At 42.1% G+C, this 12,793-nt stretch overlaps 1 protein-coding gene across 6 annotated transcripts in view; it reads right to left on the minus strand.

Annotated features, from left to right (window-relative positions):
- The window catches only part of TSPAN14 (tetraspanin 14), a 270,495-nt gene that overhangs the window by 217,637 nt on the left and 40,065 nt on the right, over positions 1 to 12,793 (minus strand). For 4 of the 6 annotated variants that reach the window (XM_056530948.1, XM_056530943.1, XM_056530945.1 and 1 more), the window contains exon 2: positions 4,234 to 4,272. The exons of the other annotated variants lie outside the window; for them this stretch is intronic. The gene's annotated coding sequence lies outside the window, so the exon portion shown is untranslated. The remainder of the gene's footprint in view (positions 1 to 4,233; positions 4,273 to 12,793) is intronic. 6 annotated transcript variants of the gene reach the window in all.

A 12,793-nucleotide genomic window follows, 5' to 3' on the forward strand; every position in this document is an offset into this window, starting at 1 on the left:
CGCAGTAGAGGGCTCAGAAGGGAAGGAGCGACAAATGGTTTTTGGGGGGCATGTCACCTTTAGGAAGCCCTTATGGTGCCAGAACAACAAAAAAAAAAAAAAACCCATGGCATACCATTTTGGAAACTAGACCCCTCGGGAAACATAACAAGGGGTAAAGTGAACCTTAATACCCCACAGGTGATTCACGACTTTTGCATATGTAAAAAAAAAATTATTTTTTTTTCCTAAAATGCTTGGTTTCGCAAAAGTTTTACATTTTTAAAAAGGGTAATAGTAGAAAATACCCCCCAAAATTTGAAGCCCAATTTCTCCCGATTCAGAAAACATCCCATATGGGGGTGAAAAGTGCTCTGCTGGCGCACTACAGGTCTCAGAAGAGAAGGAGTCACATTTGGCTTTTTGAAAGCAAATTTTGCTCTGGGGGCATGCCACATTTAGGAAGCCCGTATGGTGCCAAAACAGCAAAAAAAAAAAACACATGGCATACTATTTTTGAAACTAGACCCCTCTGGGAACGTAACAAGGGATTAAGTGAACCTTTATACCCCACAGGTGTTTCACGACTTTTGCATATGCAAAAAAAAAAAATTGTTTTTTTTACCTAAAATGCTTGTTTTCCCAAAAATTTTACATTTTTAAAAAGGGTAAAAGCAGAAAATACCCCCCAAAATTTGTAACACGATTTCTCCAGAGTACGGCGATACCCCATACGTGACCCTAAACTGTTGCCTTGAAATACGACAGGGCTCCAAAGTGAGAGAGCACCATGCGCATTTCATTTGAGGCCTAAATTAGGGACTTGCATAGGGGTGGACATAGGGGTATTCTATGCCAGTGATTCCCAAACAGGGTGCCTCCAGCTGTTGTAAAACTCCCAGCATGCCTGGATAGTCCATGGCTGTCTGGTAATACTGGGAGTAGTTGTTTTGCAACAGCTGGAGGCTCCGTTTTGGAAACAGTGGCGTACCAGACATTTTTCATTTTTATTGGGGAGGGGGGCTGTGTAGGGGTATGTGTATATGTAGTGTTTTTTACTTTTTATTTTATTTTGTGTTAGTGTAGTGTTTTTAGGGTACAGTCGCACGGGCAGGGGTTCACAGTAATTTCTCACTGGCAGTTTGAGCTGCAGCAGAAAATTTGCCACAGCTCAAACTTGCAGCCGGATACTTACTGTAAACCTCCGCCCATGTGACTGTACCCTGTACGTTCACGTTGGGGAGGGGGGAACATCCAGCTGTTGCAAAACTACAACTCCCAGCATGCGCTGACAGACTGTACATGCTGAGAGTTTTAGTTTTGCAACAGCTGTAGTCACACTGGTTGTGTATCACTGAGTTGGTGACTTAACTCAGTGTTTCACAACCAGTGTACCTTCAGTTGTTGCAAAATTACAACTCTCAGCAGTCACCGACAGCCAACGGGCATGCTGGGAGTTGTAGTTATGCAACCAGCAGATGCACCACTACAACTCCCAGCATGCACTTTAGCTGTTTGTGTAAGCTGGGAGTTGTAGTTATACAACAGCTGAAGGTACACTTTTCCATAGAAAAAATGTGCCTCCAGCTGTTGCAAAACTATAAGTCCCAGCATGCCCATAAGGGAATGCTGGGAGTTGTGGTGGTCTGCCTCCTGCTGTTGCATAACTAGAGCTCCCAGCATGCCCTTTTTGCATGCTGGGAGCTGTTGCTAAGCAACAGCAGGAGGCTGTCACTCATCTCCAACTGCTGATCCACGCCACCACTGCAGGTCGGTCCCTTGCCGCCGCCGCTGCTCCTGGGGCCCCGATCCCAACATTGACGTCGGGGACCGGGGTCCCCAGCTGCCGGGATCCTCTTCCTCCACCCGATCACGTCCTCCGGAAGAGGGGCGGAGCGGGTTGCGGGAGTGACACCCGCAGCAGGTGCCTTGATTGGTCGGCCGGTAAACCGGCCGACGAATCAGGGCGATCGTGAAGTGGCACCAGTGCCACCTCGCCCCTGCTGGCTATGGCTGTTTGGAGCCGTCAGAGATTGCCCCGAACAGCCTGTAATTCCGGGTCACCGAGTCACTGGAGACCGATTGACCCGGAATCCACCGCAGATTGCTGGGCTGAATTGTCCAGTGATCTGCGGCCATCGACGACATGGGGAGTCATCATGACCCACCTGGGCGATATGCCGCGATGCCTGCTGAACGATTTCCGCAGGCATCGGGCACCGGCTCCCCTCCGGCTAGTGGCGGGGGGGGGGGGGGGGGGGGGGGGGTCGGGATTTGACAGGACGTACTCAAACATCCTGAGTCCTTAAGGACTCAGAAAAGGGGCCGTTTGAGTACGTCCTGCGTCCTTAAGGGGTTAAAAGAGCAGTGAGTGACAGACAGCCCAGAAATCTCAAAGAACTGGAAGACTTTTGTAAGGAAGAATGGGCAAAGATACCTCAAACAAGAATTGAAAGACTCTTGGCTGGCTACAAAAAGCATTTACAAGCTGTCATCTTTGCCAAAGGGGGCAGTACAAAATATTAACTCTGCAGGGTGCCCAAACTTTTGAAGACGCCATTTTTTTTTTTTTTGTTATTTTGAAAGTGTAAATGATGGAAATAAAATCAAACTTTTGTTGACATATAAGAATGTCTAATCTGTAATTTGATGCCTTTTGGAGATTTTTCCATCTTTCCTTGGCTTCTTTATGCACATTAATACAAATTTTTACCTAGGGTGCCCAAACATTTGATCTCCACTGTAAATATAAAAGAATAGCTACAGGTGATATTAAAAAGCATCTACCAGGCATAATTTGTTCAATTGAAACACATTTGACGAAAGACACGGCACAACGTATTAAAAAAAATATTTTGCACATTATTACCACTCATTTTTCACTTCATGTTCTAGGGAGTCACAGTTATGATACATAGCAAAGTTAAATGGGAGTTATATGATAAATTAATTGACACAAAAGGAAGATTTGCAATTCTTTATGGGAAATGAAATACACAGGAGAGAAAAAGGCAGGTGCGCACCTCGTGCAGGTAATTTAGGAGGACAATGGAGCAGATAGAAAGATAAATAATTGGGCCAGCAGGATGGACCGTTACCTCAGGGTGTTATGCTAAGAGCATTACACCTATAGTCGCATGTAGTATATACCGTAGGTCGCAACGTCCTGGTTCCTCTGGAATTTTCAGCAGGGAATTCCAATGCATGAATGGCGTATAGAACAGATCAAGCAGATCATGTATACGTGGAATGTCGAAAGGAGCGCAGACCACTGGAATTCTTGTTAAAATTGCTGTTTATTAAAAATCGGTGCAATGCAAAACTTAAAGTGTTTCCAGCCCGTAACGGGCTATTCAGGCAATAATAATTTTTTTTAAAAAATTAAAAATGATTAATGCCTGAAGAAAAGCCCGGTACAGGATGGAAACGCTTTTTAAGTTTTGTGTTGCACCAATTTTTAAAAAGCAATTCCGACATTCCACGTTTACATGATCTGCTTGATCTGTTCTATCCGCCACTTATAGGAAATTAGAGAACTTAATATGCACTTGAGCATTTGTATATATACCACTGCCGTATACACCCGATATACTTAAAGTCATAATACATTTTTGGCAAGGGAAGAGGGAATGTTCAATATTTTTTCAGGGGGATGAAAATTGTGTGATGAATGAAAAAGTAGACAGAATGGGAAGGGATAGTAAGAGTTTTGGACAACCCCCGCTGAAGAAATTTTGTGATGAAATAGGCCTGATAGATATATGGAGAGCCTGTAATCCGGAAAAAACAAATTCTTGTTAGAATAAAACTAGTAAGACCACGTCCCGTATAGATTTATGTCTCAGTAATGTACGGGGGAGTGTAAAGATCCGCCAAATCAAATATTGTACACAATGCATCTTGGACCACTCCCCGCTAAACATAAAAATTGATACAGGGAAAGAAAGTAGTGGGACTATATAAAATGAATGCATATTGATTTGAATTATTAGATACTGAGGTAATAAAACAGCACTTAATTGACTTTTTTGAGAGGAATTGGGACAACTCCTCAGATCAAATTGTGTGGGAAACAGAAAAAGCCTTTCTGAGGGGAGAGTTAATGCATGCGATTGAAATAAAGAAAAGATAATTCAATAAAATAGAGGAAAACTTGATGGAACAGTAAAAATATAAACAGAGGAAACATTTTTAACAGATGAAAATAAAAAAAAATTTGGGAACAAAATCAAGAACAGTTAGAAATCTACTTACCAACTTTAAAGGGCAACAAAGATTTATGGAAACGGAAACCTAATAAAAGATTAATGGCCTTAATTAATAATCAACAAGGGAATAAAAGGGTCCATGCTATTAAAAATAAGAAAGGAGAAATGAGTAACATCAAGGATTTTATTCGGGAATTTGAAAGTTATTTTGAATCCTTATATAGATCAGAATCGGATTTTGATCAGGAAGAATTGAAAGAGTACTTGGACGGAATTGAACTGCCCAAAGTTCCGGAGGAGGAACAAGAGACAGTCAATGGTCCATTAAAAGTTAGTGAGCTATATGATGCCCTAAAAACAATTAAATGGAACACTTTGCCTTGAGGCGATGGGTTTCCCTTCAAAATGTATCGTAGCTATGGGGAGATTCTTATACCAGCGCTGGTGAGAGTTATAAATAGTTCTTTGGGAACTGGAGCATTACCAAGAGCAATGAGTGAAGCCAATAAAATCTTATTGCTAAAAGCAGATAAAAAAAAGAGAAGGAAATGGAGTCTTATAGACCAAAATCATTATTGAATACAGATATTAAAATAGTTGCAAAGGCCTTGGCTAATAGACTACAGAAGATAATATCAGGACCAGTGCGGGTTCATACCCGGTAGAACAACAAAACATAATATCCATAGGGTGCTCATGAACATTCAGTTGAGTGATGGGGGGGGGGGATCCCGCTCCATCCTGTCTTTGGATGCTGTAAAAGCGTTTGACAGGGTGGAGTGGGATTTTCTCTGGGGTGTATTAGGTAAATACGGATTAGGCGGAGATCTGATAAAAATGATTAAGCTAATGTACTTAGAAGCTAGGGAGAAGATAGTTATGGATGACAGGAGCTCGAAAGGATTTGTGCTCTCTAGGGGCACTAGACAGGGTTGTCCCCTCTCCCCTCTGCTTTCTGCAATGGTCATAGAACCATTGGCGGTCAAGATAAGGCAAGATGCTCTAGTAGAGGGAATCGAAGCGGGGGAGAGAGGGGACAAGATTACAATGTATGCAAATTACATTTTGTTATTTCTAGAGGACCCTGGTAAACCTTTGTCAAGAGTGATGGAAATTATAAATAATTATGGTAGATTTTCTGGATATGAATTAATTGGGCAAAATCTATAATTATGTCATTGGAAGAGAACAGTATAGGGCAGACAAATGGGTTAAGGGTAATAAATAAGGGAGAGAAATTTTTATATTTAGGAGTAGACCTGTCAAGCAAGATAGAGAATTACCATGAGATAAATACATTAAAATTAATTAGGGAAATGGAAAAGAAAGCAAATATATTGAATGACTTAAATTTATCCAAAGCGGAAAAGATAATATTCATTAAGTCAGTACTGTTACCAAGAATTTTGTATTTGTTTGGATCGGCACCTGTTTGGTGTGAGAAAAAATTGTTTAAAAGAATTATCTCAATCTTTAACCCCTTAAGGACGAAGGTTTTTAATTTTTTGCATTTTCGTCTTTTCCTCCTCACCTTTTAAAAATCATAACCCTTTCAAATTTCCACCTAAAAATCCATATTATGGCTTATTTTTTGCGTCACCAATTCTACTTTGCAGTGACAGTCATTTTACCCAAAAATCCACGGCAAAACGGAAAAAAAATCATTGTGCAACAAATTGAAGAAAACACGCCATTTTGTAACTTTTGGGGGCTTCCGTTTCTACGCAGTGCATATTTCAATAAAAATGACACCTTATTATTCTGTAGGTCTATACGGTTAAAATGGTACCCTACTTATACAGGTTTAATTTTGTCGTACTTCTGGAAAAAATCATAACTACATGCAGGAAAATTTATACGTTTAAAAATGTCCTCTTCTGACCCCTATAACTTTTCTATTTTTCGGTGTATGGGGGCAGTATGAGTACTCATATTTTGCGCCGTGTTCTGAAGTTTTTATTGGTACCATTTGTGTTTTGATCGGACTTTTTGATAACTTTTTTTTATTAATTTTTTTATGGAAACTGGGAAGTTTAAACTCATTTAGGGTTAAGGGAGGTTTGGGGATAAAGGATGTTTGGGAGAAGGGCAAATTTAAGAGCTGGACAGTATAAAAAGAAAAATTTTAAATAAAGGAGGGAGGGTGGTTGGATTATAATAGTATTAGGGGAGTTTTCCTTGGAATTTATAAGCAGAGGAGGGGCCATATATTCATCATAACCTGAGATAGTGGTTAAAATAATTGAGAGGGAAAATTCAAAAAAGACACATTTCATATGTATACAAAACTTTGGTTAGGTTAATTAAAAATAAATTAGACAATAAGTTTTAAACAGTGGCATGTAGAAATTGAACCAACAAGGGAAATAAAGTGGGACAATGTACGTAAAAATATTAATATGGTATCCCTAAATTTAAACTACAGGATAACTCAATTTAATATTGTGTATAGACTATTACACACCTTGTTTTTTGGAAAGGATAGGGATAAGAAGAGAAAGTAATTGTAATACATGTAATTTGGAGAAGACAGACCAGTTACATATTTTTTGAACTATCCAGAGATTGTTAGTTACTGGAGAGAAGTATATAGTAAAATTTAGGTATGAACTTTTGTCCTGTGGTGGCAATCTTGGGGGATGACTCAAGTATAACAGCCAGTAGGAGAAAAAAAAAGAGGTGTTTAAGAATGCTGTTTTATGCTCGATTGATGATTGTTAAAAAACATAGATATCCCCTAGGAGTCCGAACTGTATCGAATGGCACAATAATATGAGGAGGGTAGTGGGCTGCCTCGGGGAAGGTGGGGGGGGGGGGTGAGTGAGGGATAGAGAGAGGGAAAAAAAATTCAGATTAGGATATTGATAGACGTGAGATGTAAAGGGGTGGGGGGTTCAGAGGACAGGACATAAGGAACTATAAATTGGAAGGGGTAATTTTTTTTTTAACCCCTTAAGGACCAAGCCAATTTTCACTGTAGGACCAGAGCGTTTTTTGCACATCTGACCACTGTCACTTTAAGCATTAATAACTCTGGGATGCTTTTACTTTTCATTCTGATTCTGAGAATATTTTTTCATGACATATTCTACTTTATGTTAGTAGTAAATTTTTGTTGATACTTGCATCATTTCTTGAATTTCTTAAAATTTTGCTAACTTTGAAACTCACTGCTTGTAAGGAAAATAGACATTCCAAAATGTTTTTATATTGATTCACATATACAATATGCCTTATTTATGTTTGCATCATAAAGTTGACATGTATTTACTTTTGGAAGAAATCAAAGGGCTTCAAAGATAATCGGAAATTTTCCAATATTTAAAAAAATTTTCTAAATCGGAATTTTTCAGGGACCAGTTCAGTTTTGAAGTTGATTTGAAGGGCCTTCATAATAGAAATACCCCACAAATGAACCCATTATAAAAACTGCACCCCTCAAAGTATTCAAAATGACATTCAGAAAGTGTGTTAACCCATTAGGTGTTTCACAGGAATAGCAGCAAAGTGAATGAGAAAATTCAAAATCTTCATTTTTTACACTCGCATGTTCTTGTAGACCCAGTTTTTTAATTATTACAAGGGGTAATAGGAGAAAAATCCCCCAAAATGTGTAACCCAATTTCTCTCGAGTAAGGAAATACCTCATATGTGTATGTCAAGTGTTCCGCGGGCACAGTAGAGGGCTCAGAAGGGAAGGAGCAACAATGGGATTTTGGAGAGTGAATTTTGCTGAAATGGTTTTGGGGGGGCATGTCCCATTTAGGAAGCCCCTATGGTGCCAGAACAGCAGAAAACTCCCTACATGGCATGCCATTTTGGAAACTACACCCCTCAAGGCACATAACAAGGGGTCCAGAGCACATTAACACCCCACAGGTGTTTAACAACTTTTTGTTAAAGTTGGATGTGTAAATGAAAAAAAAAATATTTTTTTACAAGGGGTAATAGGAGAAAATGACCCCCAAAATTTGTAACCCTTTTTTTCTGAGCATGGAAATACCCCATTGTGTGGACGTCAAGTGCTCTGCAGGCACACTACAATGCTCAGAAGAGGAGGAGCGCCATTGCGCATATGGAAAGAGAATTTGTTTGGAAAGGAAGTCAGGGGCCATGTGCGTTTACAAAGCCCCCGTGGTGCCAGAACAGTGGACCCCCCCCCCCCCCCCCACACACATGTGACCCCATTTTGGAAACTACACCCTTCACAGAATTTAATAAGGGGTGCAGAGAGTATTTACACCCCACTGGCGTTTGACAGATCTTTGGAACATTGGGTTGAGCAAATGAAAAATTAAATTTTAAATTTTCACGGACCACTGTTACAAAAAACTGTCAAACACCTGTGGGGTGTAAATGCTCACTGTACCCCTTATTACATTACATGAGGGGTGTAGTTTCCAAAATGGGGTCACATGTGGGGGGGGGTCCATTGTTCTGCTATCGAGGCTTTGTAAACATACATGGCCTTCAATTCCGAACAAATATTCTCTCCAAGGGGTGGGCATAGGGGTGGACATAGGGGTATTCTACGCCAGTGATTCCCAAAGAGGGTGGCTCCAGCTGTTGCTAAACTCCCAGCATGCCTGGACAGTCAGTGGCTGTCCGGAAATGCTGGGAGTTGTTGTTTTGCAACAGCTGGAGGCTCCTTTTTGGAAACACTGCCATACAATACGTTTTTCATTTTTATTGGGGGGGGGGGGGGCAGTGTAAGGAGTGTATATGTAGTGTTTTACCCTTTATTATGCGTTAGTGTAGTGTAGTGTTTTTAGGGTACATTCACACTGGCGGAGGTTTACGGTGAGTTTCCCGCTAGGAGTTTGCGCTGCGGCGAAAAATTTGCAGCAGCTCAAACTTGAAGCAGGAAACTCACTGTAAACCTGCCCGTGTGAATGTACCCTGTGCATTCACATGGGGACAAACCTCCAGCAGTTTCAAAACTACAACTCCCAGCATGTACTGACAGACCGTGCATGCTGGGAGTTGTACTTTTACAACAGCTGGAGGCACACAGGTTGGAAAACCTTCAGTTAGGTTATGTTACCTAACTCAGTATTTTCCAACCAGTGTGCCTCCAGCTATTGCAAAACTACAACTCCCAGCATGTACTGATCGCCGAAGAGCATGCTGGGAGATATAGTTATTCAACAGATGGAGGTACGCAACTACAACTCCCAGTATGCCGAGACAGCTGTTTGCTGTTTGGGCATGCTGGGATTTGCAGTTTTGCAAGATCTAGAGGGCCACAGTTTACAGACCAAGGCACAGTGATCTCCAAACTGTAGCCCTCCAGCTGTTACAAAACTGCAAATCCCAGCACGCCCAAACAGCAAACAGCTGTCTGGGCATGCTGGGAGATGTAGTTTTGCAACATCTGGAGGGATACAGTTTAGAGACCACTGTATATTGGTTTCAAACTTTAGCCCTCCAGATGTTGTTAAGCAACTCACTGGTTTCCGTAGGATCCAGGGAGCCGCATCGCCGTGGTCTTCTGCCGCCGATCACAGCCCGCTGCCGCCGCCGATGGGTAAGTGGACTTCGGCACCGGTCCTCATCGGCTTCCCCGCTCTGCCTGGCCTACTGTGGGTGGACAGAACGGGGGAACCGAACGTTAACCCCCCCCCGCCCCCGATCTGGTATTGGTCGTCGCTTGTGAATGACCAATAGCAGGGATAGGAGGGGTGGCACCACTGCCACCTCACTCCTATCTCTTCAGGGGGATCGTGGGTGTCTTGGACAACCTCGATCCCACTTATTTTCCACGTCACCGGAGACCCGGAATCGCTGCAAATCGCCGGTGTGAATTCACTGGCGATTTGCAGCGATCACCGACATGGGCATTTGAACGGGGTGCCTGCTGATGGATATTCCCACGGATGTACGCGTACGTCCTTGGTCCTTAAGTATCAGGGAGCCAGGATGTACGCATACGTCCGTGGTCCTTAAGGGGTTAAGAGATAGGGGTAAAATATTGAAAGATAAGTAAAAGGTGATCATGATTATTTAAGGTGGGTGATGCATCCTGGCCTCCGGACCCCCCGTCCTTTGATTGATTAATGTACGCGTGGTGGGAGGTTGTGTTACACAGTGTTTCAAATGTGATTGCATAGAATTTTGCTGTTTTTTTTGTATGTGTAAAAATTAAGTAAAAAAATGATAAAAAAAGAAGACTAAAAATAGTGTAAGAAAACACCCATACTGACAACTCATTCTTTAGAAAACAAAAAGATAAATTTGGAATAAAGGATGTAAAGAGGCTGCTATCGCAGATAAGAATTGTGACCAGTCATAGTTTTGTCTTTCAGAACAGGAAATGTGAGTTGCATGGAAAGGTTTTAGATGAGAGGATGATTTTGCACAAGATGGAACAAGGCCTCTACACAACAGTGGAATGCTGGTGAACACCAATATTTATGTGTTGTGTTTCTATGGAAATCTTAATCTGAATAACCACAAGAATATATATTACATTTTACATATTAAAGAGGTCCTGGTGATAGAGTCCTCCAAAACTATAAAGCAAGCTGCTCTCTCCTTCGTGTCACTTACCGGTTGAGACTGCACTAACTCTTCACTTAAAGGGGTACTCCACCCCTAGACATCTTATCCAAAGCCTCTGGGACCCACGCAATCTCCATGCAGCTTGGCATGGGCGGCAGTGGTCGTGAGGTCATGCCACGCCACCTCATGATGTCACACCACTCCCCCTTCATAGGTGTCTATGGGAGAGGGCATGACGGCCGTATAGGGGATAAGATGTCTAGGGGCTTTGAGGGTATTTGGTTGCTGTATTTGCAGCAGAAACCAGATATACAAGTAAACTGTACCTTTCCTGAAACTGATGGAGCTAGACAAACTTAGCGCAGTGTCTGCAGTTCTTAGAAGCAAATAGAGCAGACAAATTCTGTTTAACCAATAGAGGACATGCGACATACATGCACGGCAGTGCTGCCTGGTCCTTGCTGCACAGTAGGGCTGCACGATATATCACCATCACAATCGAATCGCGATAATTGCTGATTGCGATATGTTGATGCAGCCCTTCACAAAATGTTGCTATTAAGCACTACTGTAAGGAGAAACAGTGGACCGCACAATGGAGGGGCCGGGCTGCGCTGCCTGGGAGCCGACAATTAAACAAGGGAGCAAATCCTGGCTCCGGTGGTAAGCTTCCGTGTTCCAGTTCAGAGCGGCCCTTCAGTGTGCGGGGGACTGACTCTCCTGTGCTGGGAGGAGGTTAACCCCACCACGGCTGGCCGCAGTTAATAAAACGGCACAGCCCTGCGGCGGGTGTATGAAGCAAGCTCAGGAGCTGAGCTCGCTTCATACTGGCTAAAGCCGAACATCACCGATCCGAGTGATGTCCGGCATTAACTCTTTAGACACCGCGATCAAAGTTGATTGCGGTGTCTAAAATGTAGGGATCGACCAATTATCGGTTTTGCCGATATTATCGGCCGTTATTCGCGATTTTGATCTGCAGCGGCTTCTGCGGGCCGTTTGGTGGGGGGGGGGTTATAGCCGATAATTTATACCGATATCGGCCTGAAAGGTCACAGATTACCGGTATCGTCCCTAAAAAAAATCGATATCGGTCGATCACTACTATAATGCCAATGTAACTGCCGGTAGCTCAGTGGAGTTGATCTGGACCCCAGCGGCAAAATGCTGCCGGGTCTCGATCAGCTGAGAGGACGGGCGGAGGTTCCCTACCTTCATCCGTCCTGTCCGATCGGCGCTCCAAACGTGCAGGAAGCATCAGCAGCCTGTAGTAATGGAGTGCTGATAACACTGATCAATGCTCTGCCTATGGCACAGCATTGATCAGAGTCTGCAATCACAAGATTGCAAGAAATAGTCCTCATGGCAGATTTTTTCCTAACAGGGTGCCTCCAGCTGTTGCAAAACTACAACTCCCAGCAGGCCTGGACAGTCTTTGGCTGTCTGGGCATGCTGGAAGTTGTAGTATTGCAACAACTGGAGACACACTGTGTGGAAAACCCTGTCCTATAGGGACAAAAAATTTTTTTTTTTTTTTTTTAAGAAAATTTAAAAAATTTTAATAAGCCCCTCCCCTAATAAAAGGTTAAATCACCCCTCTTTTACCCCATTTTTATATAAAATATTGTTAACAAAAATAAACATACACGTATTTGGAATCACTGCATGCATAAATGTCTGAACTATTAAAATGTAACATAAATGAAACTGTGCGGTCAATGGAGTGAACGTAAAAAAAAAATTACTAAATACCAGGATTGCAGATTTTTGGTCACTCCATATACCAGAAAAAAATGTATAAAAAGTAATCAAAAAGTCCAATCAAAACAAAAAGGAACCGATAAAAACAAGGGCTGTGGAGTCGGAGTCGGACAAAATTTTGAGTACCTGGAGTCGGGAGTCGGCAAACAATGCACCGACTCCGACTAAATTTAGATTGGAATAAAAAAAATAAAAAATAAGCAAGTTTAAATGTCCCAAGTTATAATTAATGACTTCTCTACTGTAAGAATAAAGATCAATGCATGCAGTGCCTCACGTAACCGCAAAACGAACACGTTAAGTGACCGTGAAGAAGCATGCTTTTCATGTGCTTTACTATATGG

Source organism: Hyla sarda, chromosome 7 (genome assembly GCF_029499605.1).
Source record: "Hyla sarda isolate aHylSar1 chromosome 7, aHylSar1.hap1, whole genome shotgun sequence".
NCBI classification, from domain to species: domain Eukaryota; kingdom Metazoa; phylum Chordata; class Amphibia; order Anura; family Hylidae; genus Hyla; species Hyla sarda.